Source organism: Hippocampus bargibanti, linkage group LG05 (genome assembly GCF_051943395.1).
Source record: "Hippocampus bargibanti isolate YZ-2025 linkage group LG05, ASM5194339v1, whole genome shotgun sequence".
Taxonomy (NCBI): domain Eukaryota; kingdom Metazoa; phylum Chordata; class Actinopteri; order Syngnathiformes; family Syngnathidae; genus Hippocampus; species Hippocampus bargibanti.
In genome coordinates, this window is record NC_142738.1 from 24,867,843 (window position 1) to 24,886,180 (window position 18,338).

Below are 18,338 nucleotides of genomic sequence, written 5' to 3' on the forward strand. Positions count from 1 at the left end.
TGAAGAGAGAAAATACAATAGTACTCACACGGGGCTGGGCAGTTTCTTCGCACATGACTGAGATGTCTGACCATTTGTTAGAATAACAAACAGCTCGTTTTTTTTCTTCAAACCTTCATTCATCCACTCCATCAAAAACAGCAAATGGCTGGAGCGGAATAAAGACAGTGCAAATATTTCATTATGCTGCTGATCAGAGAAACAAGACAAAAGGTTCCTAATACTGTACTCTCTTATGAAATAGCATTTCAAAGGGAAATAAGCAGAAACCATCTCCACAATCGAGATTTTCCGTGTTACATTTTGTGACAGCCTTGATGAGATCACTTTCTAGGACAAAGCAATGCAATTCAATGAATTGAATTTGACTTTTCTGTCTGTATTTTCACTTTCTATTACATAGCAAGCAAACGTACAAGCTTTTACCCCCTATTAAAATGATTTTGTGAAATTACTAGGGCATTACCGAACGCTGTCTTTAGAAAGGACTCTCCATGGTGCCGGCGTTTCAGTCATGCACATGAATAAAGACATTCAATAGAATTGGAAGAGACTGTGCATATTAATACTATAATAGTTCATGTTGATGGCTAAGCTTGTTTACAGATTGAGAATAAATAATATGCAAGAGAGACGTGATTGTACAACGTTATTGCCAATAAAGACTATGGAGATGACTGAGCTCTTGGGGTAAAAGTATATAACCAGAATTTGGACTATGTGCAGGAAGCCTTTTGTAGAGAGAAAGAGAAAGAGAAAGAGAAAGAGAAAGAGAAAGAAAAAGAGAGAGAGAGAAGAGAGAGAGAGAGAGAGAGAGAGAGATAGAGAGAGCATTATCCATTGCCTTTTTCTTACTCTCGCTCTTTTTTTTAATTCTAAACCAGCCTCGAGCTTTCGAGGTGAACGAGTTCTATGCAAGCATTCACGAAGATCACGGCTAGTTATCTGAAGAGAGCAACAGGTCACATGGACATGGAACTGCAAACTATCTGTGCGGGAGGAGGCATCTGTGTGTTTGTGAGTGGTCAACTGGTCATGCAAGTATATGTTTATAAATGTACCACTGTATTGTATGTGTGTGTGCGTTCACATGAGCTGCCATGCATATATGTGTGTGTGTGTGTGTGTGTGTGCTTATGCGTGTGTGTGCGTGTGTGTGTGTGTGTGTGTGTGTGTGTGTGTGTGTGTGTGTGTGTGTGTGTGTGTGTGTGTGTGTGTGCGTGTGTGTGTGCGTGTATGTGTGGGAGTGTGTTTGTGTGTGGGCGTGTGTGTGTGCGCGCGTGTATCCAGGGCTGCAAAGTTGGACAGCTGCGCTCTCTCAGTGAACATAATGAATTACCTAAAAGCCGTTAAGCCAAACATGGCTGAAATGGGGGCTGGTTTACCTAAGACTGATAGAACCATCTGCCCAGGTGACTACTCTCCCCATTCTGCTTTAACTGTTTGGGCGGGGCCCCACTGCTGATTAAAAACATCAGGACACCAACAATTAACTGTGTGCTTTTGTGTGTGCCTGCATGCGTGTTTTGTATGTGTGTGGTGGGGAGGGGGTGATGCAGGTGCACACCTATATATATATATATATATATATATATATATATATATATATATATATATATATATATATATATATATATATATATATATATATATATATATATATATATATATATATATACAGTAAAGTCTCGTTATATCGATATCGGATATATCGATAGTCCCGGTTATATCGATATTATATATATATATATATATATATATATATATGTGATGTTTTTAATCAGCAGTAGGGCCCCGCCCAAACAGTTAAAGCGCAATGGTGGTATATATATATATATATATATATATATATATATATATATATATATATATATATATATATATATATATATATATATCACGGTTTGCAATGGTGGTGGTGGCGGTTGTGGATCCTAAAAAGCAGGTAGGAGGGAGCAGGAGGTTGTGTTTGACAAATTGTATTAAAATAAAGTCAGCAGGAAAAAAATCTAAAACATCAAAAAAATCTAAAACATCAAAATCATCTGAACAGAAAAAATACAAAGTATCAAAAGAAAACCAAGAGTAAAAATGCGCCAAGGTGAAACAAACACATGCACAGCATACAATGCATACACAATGCACAATGCAATTGCATAGAATGACCCGACACCGAATGGTCGTGCCGGGAGTCCTTTTGACTGCCACTGATCGAAACGACCAGCACCTGCGAGGCTGCAGTTAGGGCTGACAGCGCTACCCGTTGGTCGCCAATCAAATCATGACAGCTGGGAACTGCACCAATACTGCGCCGAACCCTATATATATATATATATATATATATATATATATATATATATATATATATATATATATATATATATATATATATATATATATATAGTAAAGTCTCGTTATATCGATATTCAAGGGAGTCCGAAAAAATATCGATATAACCGGGACTATCGATATATCCGACCCTGTTTGCATGTAATTTTCTCCGTGCGTGCATAGAAATAGTATCGATATAACCGGGACTATCGATATATCCGATATCGATATAACGAGACTTTACTGTATATATATATATATATATATATATATATATATATATATATATATATATATATATACACCCGACTTTATGATACAATGCAGTGTATTTCTTTCATTACAATACAATAGCAAATTTATTATACATAGAATAAGGTATGTTGTGTATAGTTTTAAGGCTTATTTACTTGAAAAGTATATTTTATGGAAACCCAGGAACGGATTATTCCCATTTTAATGGTTTCCTATGGGATTTTTTTTTGAAATACACACTTTTCCCCTTACACACTTTGTCTGGGAACCAATTAAATTCTTAAGTTGAGGTCTCACTGTATATGCTAAGAGCGAAAGGGACATAGACTCCCTGAACCACACAACCAGGATCTACAGCAGTGACATTCGTGCTGGAGAAATGTAGTCGGATGGTGACTAAGAGGGGCAAGGTAGTCCACACTGAAGGGGTCTCACTCCCTGAAGGAACAATAGCAGACATTGAAAACAGCTACAAGTACCTCGGTATACCACAGGCCAATGGCAACCTCGAACTAGCAACAAGGAAAGTGGCTACGACCAAATACCTCCAGCGGGTGAGGCAAGTCCTCAGAGGCCAGCTCAATGGCAAGAACAAGACCCGGGCAATATCTCATCTCATCTCATCTCATCTCATCTCATCTCATCTCATCTCATCTCATCTCATCTCATCTCATCTCATCTCATCTCATCTCATTTTCCGTACCGCTTATTCCTTATTAGGGTCGCGGAGGTTGCTGGAGCCTATCTCAGCTGTCTTCAGGCACGAGGCGGGGGACACCCTGAATTGGTTGCCAGCCAATCGCAGGGCACAAGGTCATACAACAGTCACTCTCACACTCACACCTAGGGACAATTTGGAGTGGTCAATCTGCCTGCCATGCATGTTTTTGGAGTGTGGGAGGAAACCGGAGGACCCGGAGAAAACCCACGCGGGTCCGGGGAGAACATGCAAACTCCACACAGGGAGGCCGGACCGGGACGCGAAGCGGCGACCTCTGCACTGTGAAGCCGGTGTGCTAACCACTCGACTACCGGGCCGCCTATATATATATATATATATATATATATATATATATATATACAGTAAAGTCTCGTTATATCGATATCGGATATATCGATAGTCCCGGTTATATCGATACTATTTCTATGCACGCACGGAGAAAATTACATGCAAACAGGGTCGGATATATCGATAGTCCCGGTTATATCGATATTTTTTCGGACTCCTTTGAATATCGATATAACGAGACTTTACTGTATATATATATATATATATACACCGATCAATCAAAGTTTTCAAGGTGTATGACTATATTTTTTAGATATGTGCATGTCATCACACACTGAGCTTGAAAAAAAGTTAGAAAGATAATTTTGACAAAATAAGCTCGAGAATTATAGATGACTGTCTGCAAATGGGTCGAGGGAAGGGGGGCAAGATGGGCAACTGGTGATCACATCCACCTCATCATGATATAGAATCGTATATCGTTCGATTCCAGGCTCCGACCTACTTGTGTGGATTTTGCATGTTCTTGCGTGGTTTTCTCCAGGTGCCCTGGTCCACCGCCACCCCTCCAGAAAAAAAATGCATGCCAGGTTTATTGATGGTAAAATATTCTAAAGCTATATTGTCCCTAATTGTGTTGTGAATGTGATGTAATATGTGCTTTGGTGCATTAATTGTTGGAGGAAATATGATTTGTGTCACATCTCCAACAGTGGACATGTGAAAATGTGTGGTGAACAAACTGTGTTGTTTTTGATATCATATTGATCGCATATCTCAATTAAAAAAAGACCTTTAAAAATCGACCTGTCAAAAAGAAATCCTGTTTTTTGCTCATCTCTTTGAACCCCTCGTCGCCCCTTTTCTTGAGAAAATAATAGCAAGATAATTTGTCTGATATTTCAGATCGAATAGGATGCGGGTTGGTGCTGGGAGGTTGGGGGTGCGGGTGGGGGCAAGGGAGCAGTGACGTCATGTCCCGCTGAAGCTGACAGACCTCCCATTGGAGCGGCGGAAGCTTTTTAAAGGAGCGGGTATGGTTCGCTCTTTGGTCTTTTGACGACTCTTCGTCGCTCCACCGAGGCCCAGCGGCGAGATTGCAGCGGCTTTCGGACCGTCAGTTAAGAGGTGAGATTTAATGCGTTTTGACGCCTCGGGAAACAAACGCGTAGAAAGAAAAAAGAGGTCAACAAAAAACGCGCGCTTGTTGGAAAAGCAACAAAGCAAGACTATTCGCGTATAGCAAGAGTCACGTGTGAAATATACGATGGCATTTGTTATCTTTGTCTTTCTTTGACTGCAGTTTGTTGTTGTGTCCCTCGGTTTAGACGCGATGAAGACGAGGAGGCAGGCGCTCCACCTACGGCAATATCAACAGGTATTTGGAACAACTCAAAAGTGTACTGCGCACTGCACACACGTACATGCGCGTGACACTTGGGTCGCAATGGTACACCCATGCTGTATTGATCTCGCTAACGGTGGGCACCTCAATTAGCAATTATGGCAGGAGAGTGATTAGATTGGCGGAAAGCTCGCCTGCAGACCCAAGCAGAGTGCAACCTGCTGGTGACCTGCAATGGATTGGCAGCAGCCTCTTTGGTCACCCGAGGTTCAAATGACACCCGCTCAATGTTTTATTATTGTTACCGTTCCTTTCTGTTTCAAATAATAACGTCATAGCCCTGTTTTATAATAAATGGATAAACAAAAATAGGATGAGGGAACCTGTGTGTAGGGAGAGCATGCAGTGTGGCTATAACTGTAGTGAATCCCACCTAAGGGTGTAATGGCTGTGATTGAACCCTGCTGGAAACACCGAAGAGGATCTTTATTTGAGTTCTGAACGGCGTGATGAAATTACAGCTTTTATGAACGTCAGACTCGACGATGCATGTTTTCCCAGTAGACTGGATTAGTGTATGAATTGACATTTCAGCACCGCTGAGGAGGACAGCTCCTCGCATCTGGCCAGATGTCTCACTGGAACAAGAGCAAACGTAAACAAAATACACTTGATTTTTGGAAAAGAAACTCACATCTTATACTGCCAAAGCAACTCATTCATACGTGTTCGGTGGGTATGCGGCAGTCGATGGGAAGACTTGAAGTGATTGCAAGCTCGTGATGACAGCTTGAGAGGTGTGAGGATGTACCATGCATATGATTTATTTTGTCACAGACCCAAATCAGTGGGAGTGAATACCAACTGGGGATGTGTTAGTGACCGGCTGTCACCTTCTGGAAGGGTCAGCTGTGTTAAAATGGAAACTTGTGATGTGACACTTGTTCCTATTTACATAATAATATGAACCCCGAACAACCTCAACACATTGTGAGGTTTAAATATGCCATGCCATACACATATGTACTGCATATACAATATACCATGCAGATGCACACACACACACGCACGCACACACACACACGCGCACATACAGAAATATTCACAAATGCATGCACAAAATGGTGTGACACAGCACCTACAGTACAATGTGCACCCCTGACAGCCATTCTGCGCTAACAGGTGTTCAAACAGGCCGTGCAGTACATTCTTCCAATTATTGCAATTAGATGCTGCCTGGTTACCATTCCATTACGTACAGCTGCTGTGGTGGACATAAATAATTGTGTGTGTGTGGTGGGGGTCAGGGGGGGAGGGGGAACTGCAGGAAAGCCTTCATTTTTTTGACAAGATACATATACAAATATTTTTTAAAGCATTCTAGTTCAATCTATATTTCAGAACTATTCCACTTTCTTTCATTCCCACAGTCATTATCAGTGAGAGAGGTCTGCCTGAAATAATGCTTTTCTTTTGTTTTCTAAAAACCCCTTTTGGGCACGCTGGAGCAGTTGGTTCTATTTAGTGAAATTGTTGTTTTTGTGCCTGCAGATGCACGGCATACTGATTAGAAAGTGTGCAGTCTGTAAAGACAGCACACTGGAGGGAGCAAATGTGAACGCGGGAATGAAAAAGTGATTAACGCTGCAGGTGATGGTTATTACAGATTAATCTGCAGATTATTTTCATGATTAATTGATTGCTTGGTGAGGCGTCAGGAAAAACCACAGGCATCACAACCGGGCTTGAATGTACTTGGTTTACGGTGACGTGATTTTCATTTTGCTTTAGCGACATCCAAAAGTCAATTTAATTGCTGCCAATTCATTTCAATCATCTTGCGAACAGTCTTTTTCAGAATGAAATTCTTTTTTTTTCAGGACGTACAGTATAACGATACTCAATATAAGAGCTGTAGTAAACAAAGTAAACTTGCTTGGGTCTTAACAGATAGTAATTGTAATAATTGAGGACTATTCTTCCTCTTGTGGTTGAGGGACATGTAAAACTGCACGGCGTCATGATGCATGCATTAGAAGCAATCCTCGATCTGTGGCCATTGGCGGAAGAGTTTGACCAGCGTCTCGTCTCGCAATCTCTCAGCCACACTCACATATTTCTTATTCAATGGTGATGAGGGAACGTGTTGATTTGAGCAATGATTGAGCTGTCACACTTACAGGAGAGCAGAGGGCAATCACAACAGGCAGCGTCTTATCAGGGAGACCGAGAAGCAGAACAAAAAGATAACAGGGTGCCATAAAATGTGACAGTGAAGAGTGACACGTTCAGCACCCTCACTTGTGTTTGTATGTGCGTGCACGTGAAGTGAGCTGAGCATGCGATTTGCTCCACGCCGAGGCCGAGATGTTTGTGGCAGCTGTCGGCCTTGTTTGAACAACAATCACAATCAGCCGCGGAAGAAGAAGCCGAGCGTGTGGCTGTGACACTGCTGGTGGGGGATGCACACGCACGCAAACACACACACAACCGAAACTTTCTGCTGTCCATTGCCCTCAGCCTGCACCCTGTCTTCCTCCCTGATTTGGTGTAGCCGCCCGCCCCTCTCTGCCCCTTTGCTTACTCCGCTACTTCTCATCTGCCGTTTGCTGAAGGGCCAGAACAGCTGAAACGGGAATAGGATGAAAACTCTTCTATTTAGCCTTCCCTACAGTTTTTATAACATCATCTTTATTTTTTAAACAGTTTCAAGTTTTTAACAACTTCAAAAAAGCTTTTTTGCATGCAGGAGTAAACAAGGTGCTCATGTGTAACTGCTGCATTCAGATCAAATTGACGCTGTACACAAAATAATACAACACTTTTACAAATGTTGAGTGCAAATTGCCAAACGAACGTTCGTTAGTCCATTTGCATACCCGGCACCGGCAGCTAATCAGAAGCCTGCTTCTGTCACGTTTTGCGAGGTGGTGATGGAGGGTGCGGATCCCAAAAAGCAGACAGGGGGGAGCAGGAGTTTGTTTGACAAATTGTATTAAAATAAAGGTCAGCAGGAACAAAATGTAAAACATCAAAATGATCTGAACGGAAAAAAAGTATCAAAAGAAAACCAAGTGTAAAAGTCCACCAAGGTTAAACAAACACATACACAGCATACAATGCATGCAATTGCAGACAAAGCATGCAACAAACAATGAACCGACACCGGATGGTCGTGCCGGGAGTCCTTTTAAGTGTTACTGATTAAAACGACCAGCACCTGCGAGGCTGCAGGCAGGGCTGACGTCGCTACCCGTTGGTCGCCAATCCGAACGTAGCAGTCCGCCACTGATCGGGATGACAGCCCCTGTGCAGGTGCAGGCGGGGCCGACGGCGCCACCCGTTGGTCGCCAACCAGATCATGACAGCTTCTGACTACACCCTGACTGAAAAGTGTACTTTTTTTGAAAGTTTTGAGTGTTTTGAAAACCGCAGAGAAAGGGGAGTCCACGTAGCTTTGAGCAGACCACACAATGCCGTGTTGCATTGTGCACCATGGCGACAAACGACAACTGGAGCAAAATCTTCGGCAAGGGATATTTGCCATAAATTAGGCAAGGGAGCATTTGTGGTAGGTACTTCCTTAATTTAAAAAACCCTTATACTTTGCAACAATGTTTATATTTTTTTGCGATTAGACGTCTTTATGTGTTTTAAGTTGTGAAAAATGGGGCAGGCAACTTTACGGCTGGGCCGGCAACTTTTCAGAGTTGTCTGCCTGGGTGTCCACCTAGTTTTTTGTCATGAGTGTATATATATATATATATATATATATATATATATATATATATATATATATATATATATATATATATATATATATATATATATATATATATATATATACAGTAAAGTCTCGTTATATCGATATCGGTTATAACGATAGTACCGCTTATTACGATATTATTTTCATTTCCCTTGCACATTTCTAGTCTTTTTATGTATAATTTGTACCGTTTAGTACGATACCCGGTTGTTACGATAATCCGGTTATTACGGTGCTCCTTTTCATCCCCCGCCGGCCATTTTTGTTGTTTACATCGATATATCCGTTGCGCCATTGGTCAACTTGGTCAGGTGTCTTGTTACGCTCTCCCGAGCAGACGCCATTTTCAGACGGCAGCTCGTGTGTATCACACGGCTGCTCGTGTGTCTTCAACAATGGACTGTTTTGGATGCCATCAGAGCAATTTCCAAAGCGTGGAGCACGGTGTCCGAAAACACCATCAAGAACTGCTTCCGTCACTGCAAATTTGAAAATCCAGGGTGCAGTGAGGAAACATCTGCAGCTAACGAAGAGGTTGACGACAACATTCCTCTTGCAGTGTTGGCTGAAAAGCTAAAAGTCGCCGACATTGCATCGTATGTCGCAGTCGACAAAGACATTGCGACATTCCCAAGCTCATCAGATGCGGATATCGCAGCGGAGGTCAAAGCCAAATATGCCACAGGAGATTCCCGTGATGAAGATGATGCTGATGACGATGAAGAAGAAGCGACTGAATGCACACCTTTTGCAACTTCGACAAAAGCGTTGCAAGGGGTTGCGGACACGCGATCTTTCTTTGAATCCGTAGAAAATGCATCCGGTTTTTTAGAAACGTTAAACAAGATGGAAGTGTTCATATTAAAATATAAAAATGGGAAGCAGAAGAAGATTGATGACTTTTTTAAATAGCTTTCATACATACTAATTGCAGTGTTATGTACATGTACTGTTACATGAATGCAAGCGTTTTTTGCAACAATGTTTGTTGTTTTGTCTGCTGAAGCGTCATGATTTTGAAAATGACTGTACATTCCATACTGTGCATTAAAGGGCAACCAACATCACTTTTTGTGTTTCTTGAGTCAGTCAAAAAGCTGTTGTAACGTCACAGCTGCGCGCCGGCATTCTATTCAGCCACTCTCGAACGTCACGTAAATTATGTAAACGTTGCAGTTTTGGTTTTTCATCCATGTACAGTATTTAATTGTGTTGCATCCAGATATCTTTATTGTTTGCAACAATCACTGTTTTTCATATGATTGTACATGCTGGCGTTCGTGGCTTCGTGTGAATAGAACTTGACGATTTAGCATTGGTTGGTTGCATTTTTGAAAGGAAATAGTCATTAAAAAGTGTAAAGACGTTTTTATTTTATGCACAACTTTATTTTTCACTTCACTACTGTACAAAAAAACATGTTAGATACGCAATCCATGAACCCAATGATGAAATTACATGCCATAACAAAGATGCCGCATTTACGCACCCCCCCCCCACAGGATCGGATATATCGATAGTCCCGGTTATATCGATATTTTTTCGGATTCCCTTGCGTATCGATATAACGAGACTTTACTGTATATATATATATATATATATATATATATATATATATATATATATATATATATATATATATATATATATATATATATATATATATGTATATATGCTGTGAAATGTAAATTTCTCCACTGCGAGACTAATAAAGGCAAATCCAATCCAATATAGAAGCTGTCCCTAATGCAAAGACCTCAGAGATCAACAGGGACTTTTTAATGTAATACAATGTAACCTTTGCTGTACAACTCTCAGGAAAATATGTAATATTTCTTGGCATCCCCCATCGCATTCTCGGTACTGGCCTCTCCCTTCCCCATGACCTCGCCTCCCATCCGCCACACCTTCACCTTTTAACACCATCAAGAACTGCTTCCGTCACTGCAAATTTGAAAATCCAGGGTGCAGTGAGGAAACATCTGCAGCTAACGAAGAGGTTGACGACAACATTCCTCTTGCAGTGTTGGCTGAAAAGCTAAAAGTCGCCGACATTGCATCGTATGTCGCAGTCGACAAAGACATTGCGACATTCCCAAGCTCATCAGATGCGGATATCGCAGCGGAGGTCAAAGCCAAATATGCCACAGGAGATTCCCGTGATGAAGATGATGCTGATGACGATGAAGAAGAAGCGACTGAATGCACACCTTTTGCAACTTCGACAAAAGCGTTGCAAGGGGTTGCGGACACGCGATCTTTCTTTGAATCCGTAGAAAATGCATCCGGTTTTTTAGAAACGTTAAACAAGATGGAAGTGTTCATATTAAAATATAAAAATGGGAAGCAGAAGAAGATTGATGACTTTTTTAAATAGCTTTCATACATACTAATTGCAGTGTTATGTACATGTACTGTTGTTGTAACGTCACAGCTGCGCGCCGGCATATATATATATATATATATATATATATATATATATATGTATATATGCTGTGAAATGTAAATTTCTCCACTGCGAGACTAATAAAGGCAAATCCAATCCAATATAGAAGCTGTCCCTAATGCAAAGACCTCAGAGATCTACAGGGACTTTTTAATGTAATACAATGTAACCTTTGCTGTACAACTCTCAGGAAAATATGTAATATTTCTTGGCATCCCCCATCGCATTCTCGGTACTGGCCTCTCCCTTCCCCATGACCTCGCCTCCCATCCGCCACACCTTCACCTTTTGTCTCCTTTCTTTACTCTTCCTCATTCATCATGTTGGTTCCCTGTTTGAAGGGCAACCTTAACCCATTGTTTGATGTGGCCTTATTGAAAGTAGATGTGAAGGCTCAGGGGGTTAGTCGGGGTCTTTGGATGAAGAAGGGTCACCTGAGGATGGAAGGAGGAATTGAAGAATGGGGTGGATAGCAACAAGCTTCCTAATGGGAATTGCGGATATTTGGAAGTAAAAAAAAAACATGTTTATTGTGTTTCCAGCAGGTGGATGTTGTTTAGTACAGATGTGTTTATGATTTTACATTGGGGCGTTGTCTCATTGAAATCAATCCAGTATCTACAAAATCACCCTGTATTGACTTTTCTGTCTTTCCAATGATGCTAAGGTCTGTGGATTTAGTTTGTAATAGTTTCGAATCACAGCACATTATGCTCACAGGGGTTTTGAATTTTTCCAACGCTTGTTGAATAAAAAGAAAATCACCTCAATGGTTTGCAGTGCAGCTCCACACTTTACTGCACACAGAACACCTTAGCAGTTAGCTCATGTATTTTGTTTTTCTACTTTCATTCCTTTCATCACTTTGCTGCTGTGAAATATACATTTCTCCACTGTGAGACTAATAAAGGCATATCCAATCCAATCCAGTTTAGGTTATTGAATGCCATTTGCTAACACTTCAGCATTATTTTTCCGTATGTACCTTAATACCAATCTCAATTAAGATGATATAAAATGCATGGATTTAAAACAAATACAAATCACCTCACACAACACAAATGTGTGTCATTTAAAAGTTTGGTGATGATCAATTTTGATGGGACGGCATTTTAGACACACAAAGATAATGTATGTGTGCGGAATTATCCAAATTGATTGTGATCTAATGACTCATGCGCAAATACAAACATTGCATTGAACTGAAAATGAACTTTACCTGAATTAGTTCTAGAGTAGACCCAACGAACAATTTCTTGGAGAATGTTACGTCTATTTATGAGTAGCCACAACTCTTATTTTGCCACTCACAGGTCACGGCTGACTTCCACTGCAACTTCGTCGTCCACCTGTTCGCTGTGAGTAACTCTCATCTGGTGCCTCCTTCTTCCCCACACGGCATTCCGTTTCCTCTCAAACTACAGTGGAGCTCGCCAGTGTAAATGCATTGCAGTTTTATTTTCTATGAATGTCAGATATTGTTTCGCAATTTTATTCATGTGTAAGTGTGCGCCTGCAGGTGTGAAGCATGTCCACCGCGCTCGCTGTTTGTGTGTGTGTGTGTGTGTGTGTGTGTGTGTGTGTGTGTGTGTGTGTGTGTGTGTGTGTGTGTGTGCGCTCGCACGCGCGTGTACGTTTTATCTTCCAATCCTGTCAATAGCGCCCTATGCATCCATCCCATATTGCGGTCGGCATGGTTACTGGGGTCACTTATCACAGAGGGTCGCGGTAGATCAAACAGGTGTTCATCTCCATGATGTCTTTCCTTGACAACGGTTGCTAGGAACCTTTGTTGCAAATAAAACGCAGGTACTTGTCAACAGTGGTGAAAAGCAGCAGGCCTGCAAAAATATTGCCTCTTTGTCCCTTACAGTTTGAACTTATGGATACAAGCAACTTGCTTTTAGCCAATATTACATCAGATTTTTTTATGAAAAAAAAAAATATTAAAAAAAAAATATATATATATATATATATATATATATATATATATATATATATATATATATACAGCCACACGGGTTCGAGCAGTGGTATTTAGCCTTGTTTGAGGTACCAACCCCAACCAAATCAGTTCATATGCATATTCACCAAATTCTTCATTCATTCCAAGGCATAAAAATGCATTTATCAAAGACCGAAAAAAACTTCAAGAAATAACAATTTGTTTTTTAAATTGTGCACAAAACTAATCAGCCACTATGTGTGTCAAAACGAATGTACAGGTTTGTCTGAACTTCTTTGGCAGAGCCTCCGTCCAACCCTTGAGAGCTATTCATCGAACCCCTCAGGTCCGATCAAACACAGGTTAACAATCAACAATTTAGAGGATCCACATACAATGTAGGACATTTATTGCTTCTATTTATTGCAATATTAAAATGATGCTCTGTAAGTTTATGTTAAAGATCATTTGAGAAGTGCTGAAAATATTGGCCGTGAGTTCTAACTACAAGACCGGATGGCACAAGTGCGGTGAAATCAGTCAGGCACATGCAAATAAAACTGATCATCTTCACGTCTGATTTCCTCTGATAGTATTTACAAGAAAATGAATATTGACAGAAGACCAACCCTCCCCCTCATGTTCAGTCAGCTGTTCGCTACAAGTCGCCTCGTAAATCCATATTGGCAAGAGCCTTTTTGTATGTTACGGGGCGTGTCCGAGAGGAAGAATGTGAGAATGTATCTTTCCTGTTGCTTTCTCTCTCTCTCTCTCTCTCTCTCTCTCTCTCTCTCTCTCTCTCTCTCTCTCTCTCTCTCTCTCTCTCTCTCTCTCTCTCTCTCTCTCTCTCTCTCTCTCTCTCTCTCTCTCTCTCCCACTTCCTCTTCCTTTCAGCATCTCCAGATGTCTCAGCTGCAGTCCTCGTGTAGCACCTATCTTTTCTCTCACTGTCACTCCCCCCAATTCTCGCACGTCTCATGAAATCCACCACCATTCCAAAGAAAGCCTCCTCCTTGTCTTTCTTGCCTTCCCCTTCTGGCATTTTCTACTATTTTCCCTCCCGCTTCGTAACATCGCCTCTCGGGAGCTCTACCCGCCGCCCCGTCTCACCTTTCTTTGCCTCAAGCAACACGGGGCCATTACGCACCCTACCCGCTGTGTTTGACTTCACACACCTTCCACCCCCTGAAACCCCCCTCCCACCCCACCCTTACCCCCGTGGCGATGCCCCTCTTGGGAGAGGTGGAAGGTCCACTTGTTTTCTCTCTTCTTCCTCTTGGTGGGAGAGCTTTTTTTTCATCCTTTGAAAAGACACGTCCAAGGGTTAAAGATAGAATTGTGATTTCACATTTCAACTGTAAGAAAATGATGCGCTTCAAGAAACCGTTCGCGAGAAGGATTTGTGGATTCTTGCATATTTGTTGTTTGGCATTCTCTGGTTGAGCTTATCTATGTATTTGCTTACCTTCTTGGAAACCTTTTCCCCATTTAAGTCATCATCAGTTATATTCTGGGAAAAAAATATTTAATCACATAGAAAAATCCCAACGCAAAACCAATGGAGAACACAAAAATAATGTAGAGTGCAGTGGAACAGTGTCACAATCTCGCTATGTTAATGATACTCAAAACAAAAGTTTATCAAAACTAACACAGTTAAGTTATCCTCTCACAACACACATCAATCATGCCCAAAGATGTATGTTTTAAAGTGAGTCTATTGCCATTGCTTTGTCTTTCAACACAGTTTTCCTTCTGTTCATTTGTCTTCTTCTTCTTTCAAATTTGCACTGGCCCTGATTTGTGTACCGCCATCTAGTGGTCAAGGATAAAATCACACCCAAAAGAGACAAACAAAATAAGTTATTAACGATGCAAAACAAATAAAGTGATACCTCAGCTTACGAACTTAATTGGTTCCCAGAAAGTGTGTGTAAGGCAAAAAGTGTGTCTTCCAACATTAATTTCCCAGAGGAAACCATTAAAGATGAGAATAACCCGTTTCTAGGTCTCCATAAAACATAATTTTTTACTAAATAAGCCTTAAAACTACACAAAATAGACGTTATTTTATGTACAATAAATGTGCTATTGTATTGTAATTAAAGAAATCAACTGTACTATATAATAAAGTCATTTTATATACATTTGTGATGGTCGTGGATGTAGTTGCCTCTTGATGATACCCGAGTGAAATTGCCGTGCTTTCTCTGTGATAATTTCCTCATTCGCACCGTCCCCTGCTAGCTGATTTTCGTTAATCCAAATCAACAGAAGTTTTTCAAACTTTTCTATTGCCTGAGACCATTGCTTAGACAACTCAGAAACACCCATAGCCACACGTAGCAATGGTCGACTTAGCATACTGGTACTGGGACGCTAAGCCACACAAACGCACAGTGTTTCGTGCTTCTCGATGATCTCCTTCTTCTGCTCGACCGTAATTTTGTTTTGTGCCCTCTTCGGCTGAACACTCGCCTGTAGTGGGGTCTTTTTCGGTCCCAAAAAAAAGCAAAAGTATCCACTCGATAGCAATCCACGTATGCCACGTATGCACTCAGAGAAAGGGTCTGTGGAAAAGTAGTCCGGCAGCCACGGTGGCGATGTTCGGCCGTGTGGTTTGGTGGCAGTACATATGCACCTAAAAGCTAGCAGCAACCACTCATTTGACGAAAATGAGGTTGAAATCCTCGCGAAAGAACATAGATGGTTTGAAAGGGGAGTAAAAGAAACAATTTTCATAAAACAGCTAAATTCTTCACTAAACCGATATGATGGTGTGAGGTTCAATTTGGATCGTTCGTACAACAGCCTTCTTAGGCATCATAGGATTAGTAATGCTGATGAGGTGATACCGGAGGAAGTGGGGCAATCAGGCCAGTCATTAATCAGAACAATAGGAACAATCAGTGGAGCCGCAGGGAGTAGTCATTTGCTCCGCCCAACCTGAGAGCAGAGACTTTTCATAGCAGTGTAGGGCACCGCCTTGTCTGGACAGTAGGGATATACAGTAAAGTCTCGTTATATCGATATTCAAGGGAGTCCGAAAAAATATCGATATAACCGGGACTATCGATATATCCGATATCGATATAACGAGACTTTACTGTATATATATATATATATATATATATATATATATATATATATATATATATATATATATATATATATATATATATATATATATATATATATATATATATATATATATATATATATATATATATATATATATATATATATATATATACCATCTATTTTCTTTCGCTAAGATTTTAACCTCATTGTCGTCAAATGAGTGGTTGCTAGGACATAGGTGCATATGGCTGAAGAAGACGGCTGAAGAAAATTTTCAACGTTTTGCCTTATATGTCGCGATGCTTTTACCAATGCTCTAATTATCACAACCTGATGCATTACCAAAAAAAACAAACAAATACAGAAAACCATAACTGTTTAACTGAATGAATCGTCCTGTAGCCTGGAGTCTTCCAGGATAGGCCGCAGTTCCTCAAGTTGTCTAGTTGGCGATAACGCACTTGTCCACAACCTTAATTATCGAGCCAATGCGGGTTTGGCGTACCTTATAAAACGGGCTGTGAGTTTGTGGGCCCAACTAAAAGTAATTGGGATTTGTTATAATAAGTCAAGGCAAATTAATAATTCCACAGAGGATATTTTCATTGTACTTAATTATAAAGATAATTTATTTGCCAGCCAATTTGAATCACAATTTTAGTCATAGCGACATCCAAACACGGCCATTTTTTTATATCCTTGCTGAGAAGGGCTCGGAGCAAAAGAAAATATTTAATTGCAGAACTTGTTAATTGAATTTGAATGAATCGTTCCCGACATGATCTCAATGTAAATCAACAGCGGAATTGCAAATATTATTGTCGGCTGGTGGCTGGAGGAAAGAGAAATGTGTTCCGTCGCCAAGTGGATAATGAAAATGTGATGATTGGACGAGGAAGGCAGACGCTCTTCAGAGAATTCCATTTTTTAATTCTCTGACAGACGCAGAGGGGGAGCAGAACACATGTACCTCTCCCTCACACGCAACAATTACCACAATGAGTAAATGAAAGGCTGTTTCCCATCAGGTTGCCGTAGGGCAGGGGTCGGGAACCTATGGCTCGCGAGCCATGTATGGCTCTTTTGATGATTGCATATGGCTCGCCGATAAATATTACATATTATAATACATATTGTCGTTTTTTTCGTCGTTCATTTCCCGTTGGGGCTGCAGTTGGCGGAAAGCGCAATTTTGATCGGATGATAGTGGCCGTCATGTTGAAATAGGTAAACGGCCCTTTAAATGAGCCCAACTTGTGCACTTCAGCGTGAATGCATCGGAGCATTAGAGGAGAGAAAATGTTCTGATTCTAATTTGCAATGGAACAATACCATGGATGAAACAGTCGAATGTCAGTGACATTTTAACAAGCCCCATGTTAACGTTAGCATCGACATACTTGTGCGAGAAGTAGATTGCAGATAGCAAGTGTGGAAGCTTATGAGCCGTGTGCAGGCGAGCTAGCAGTAACTTCGCCTCTGGACCGGCAAATTGAATTTCATTCCGATCGTTTTCCTGGATTTGTACCAAACACGAGGAACGGAAAACCATCCATGTTAACGGTGAGTACTATCACAAAGTTTTTTTAAATAATACATTCTGATATTTTGTTGAAAAGTGGCCGCGCGTGTGTGCGCGCGCGCACGCGAGCGTTTGCATCTGCGCGCGCACGAGCGTTTGTATGTGCGCGCGCGTGCGTGTGGCTCTCGCTGAAAAACATTTCTAAATATTTTACTTTTATGGCTCTCTTAGTCAAAAAGGTTCCCGACCCCTGCCGTAGGGGGTCGGGAGAGAGGAGAGTGTAGCCGCACAAGAGATCTGTCACGGTTTGCAAGGTGGTGATGGCGGTTGTGTATCCCAAAAAGCAGGCAGGAGGGAGCAGATGGTTGTATTTAAGAAATTGTATAAAAATAAAGTCAACAGGAACAAAATTTAAAACATCAAAATCAACTGAACAGAAAAATACAAAGTATCAAAGAAAAACCAAGAGTAAAAGTCTGCCAAGATGAAACAAACACATGCGCAGCATACAAGGCATACACAATGCACAATGCAAACAATTGCATACAATGACCCGACCCGAATGGTCGTGCCGGGAGTCCTTTTGACTGCCACTGATTGGAACGACCAGCACCTGCGAGGCTGCAGGCAGGGCTGAC

At 41.0% G+C, this 18,338-nt stretch overlaps 1 long non-coding RNA gene across 1 annotated transcript; it reads left to right on the forward strand.

Annotated features, from left to right (window-relative positions):
- The first annotated feature begins 4,615 nt into the window (after positions 1-4,615).
- Positions 4,616-12,885, forward strand: LOC148898306 (uncharacterized). Its single transcript, XR_016115066.1, has 3 exons — positions 4,616-4,723; positions 4,924-4,973; positions 12,466-12,885. It is a non-coding gene; the product is annotated as an uncharacterized LOC148898306 (long non-coding RNA).
- Positions 12,886-18,338: the final 5,453 nt, after the last annotated feature.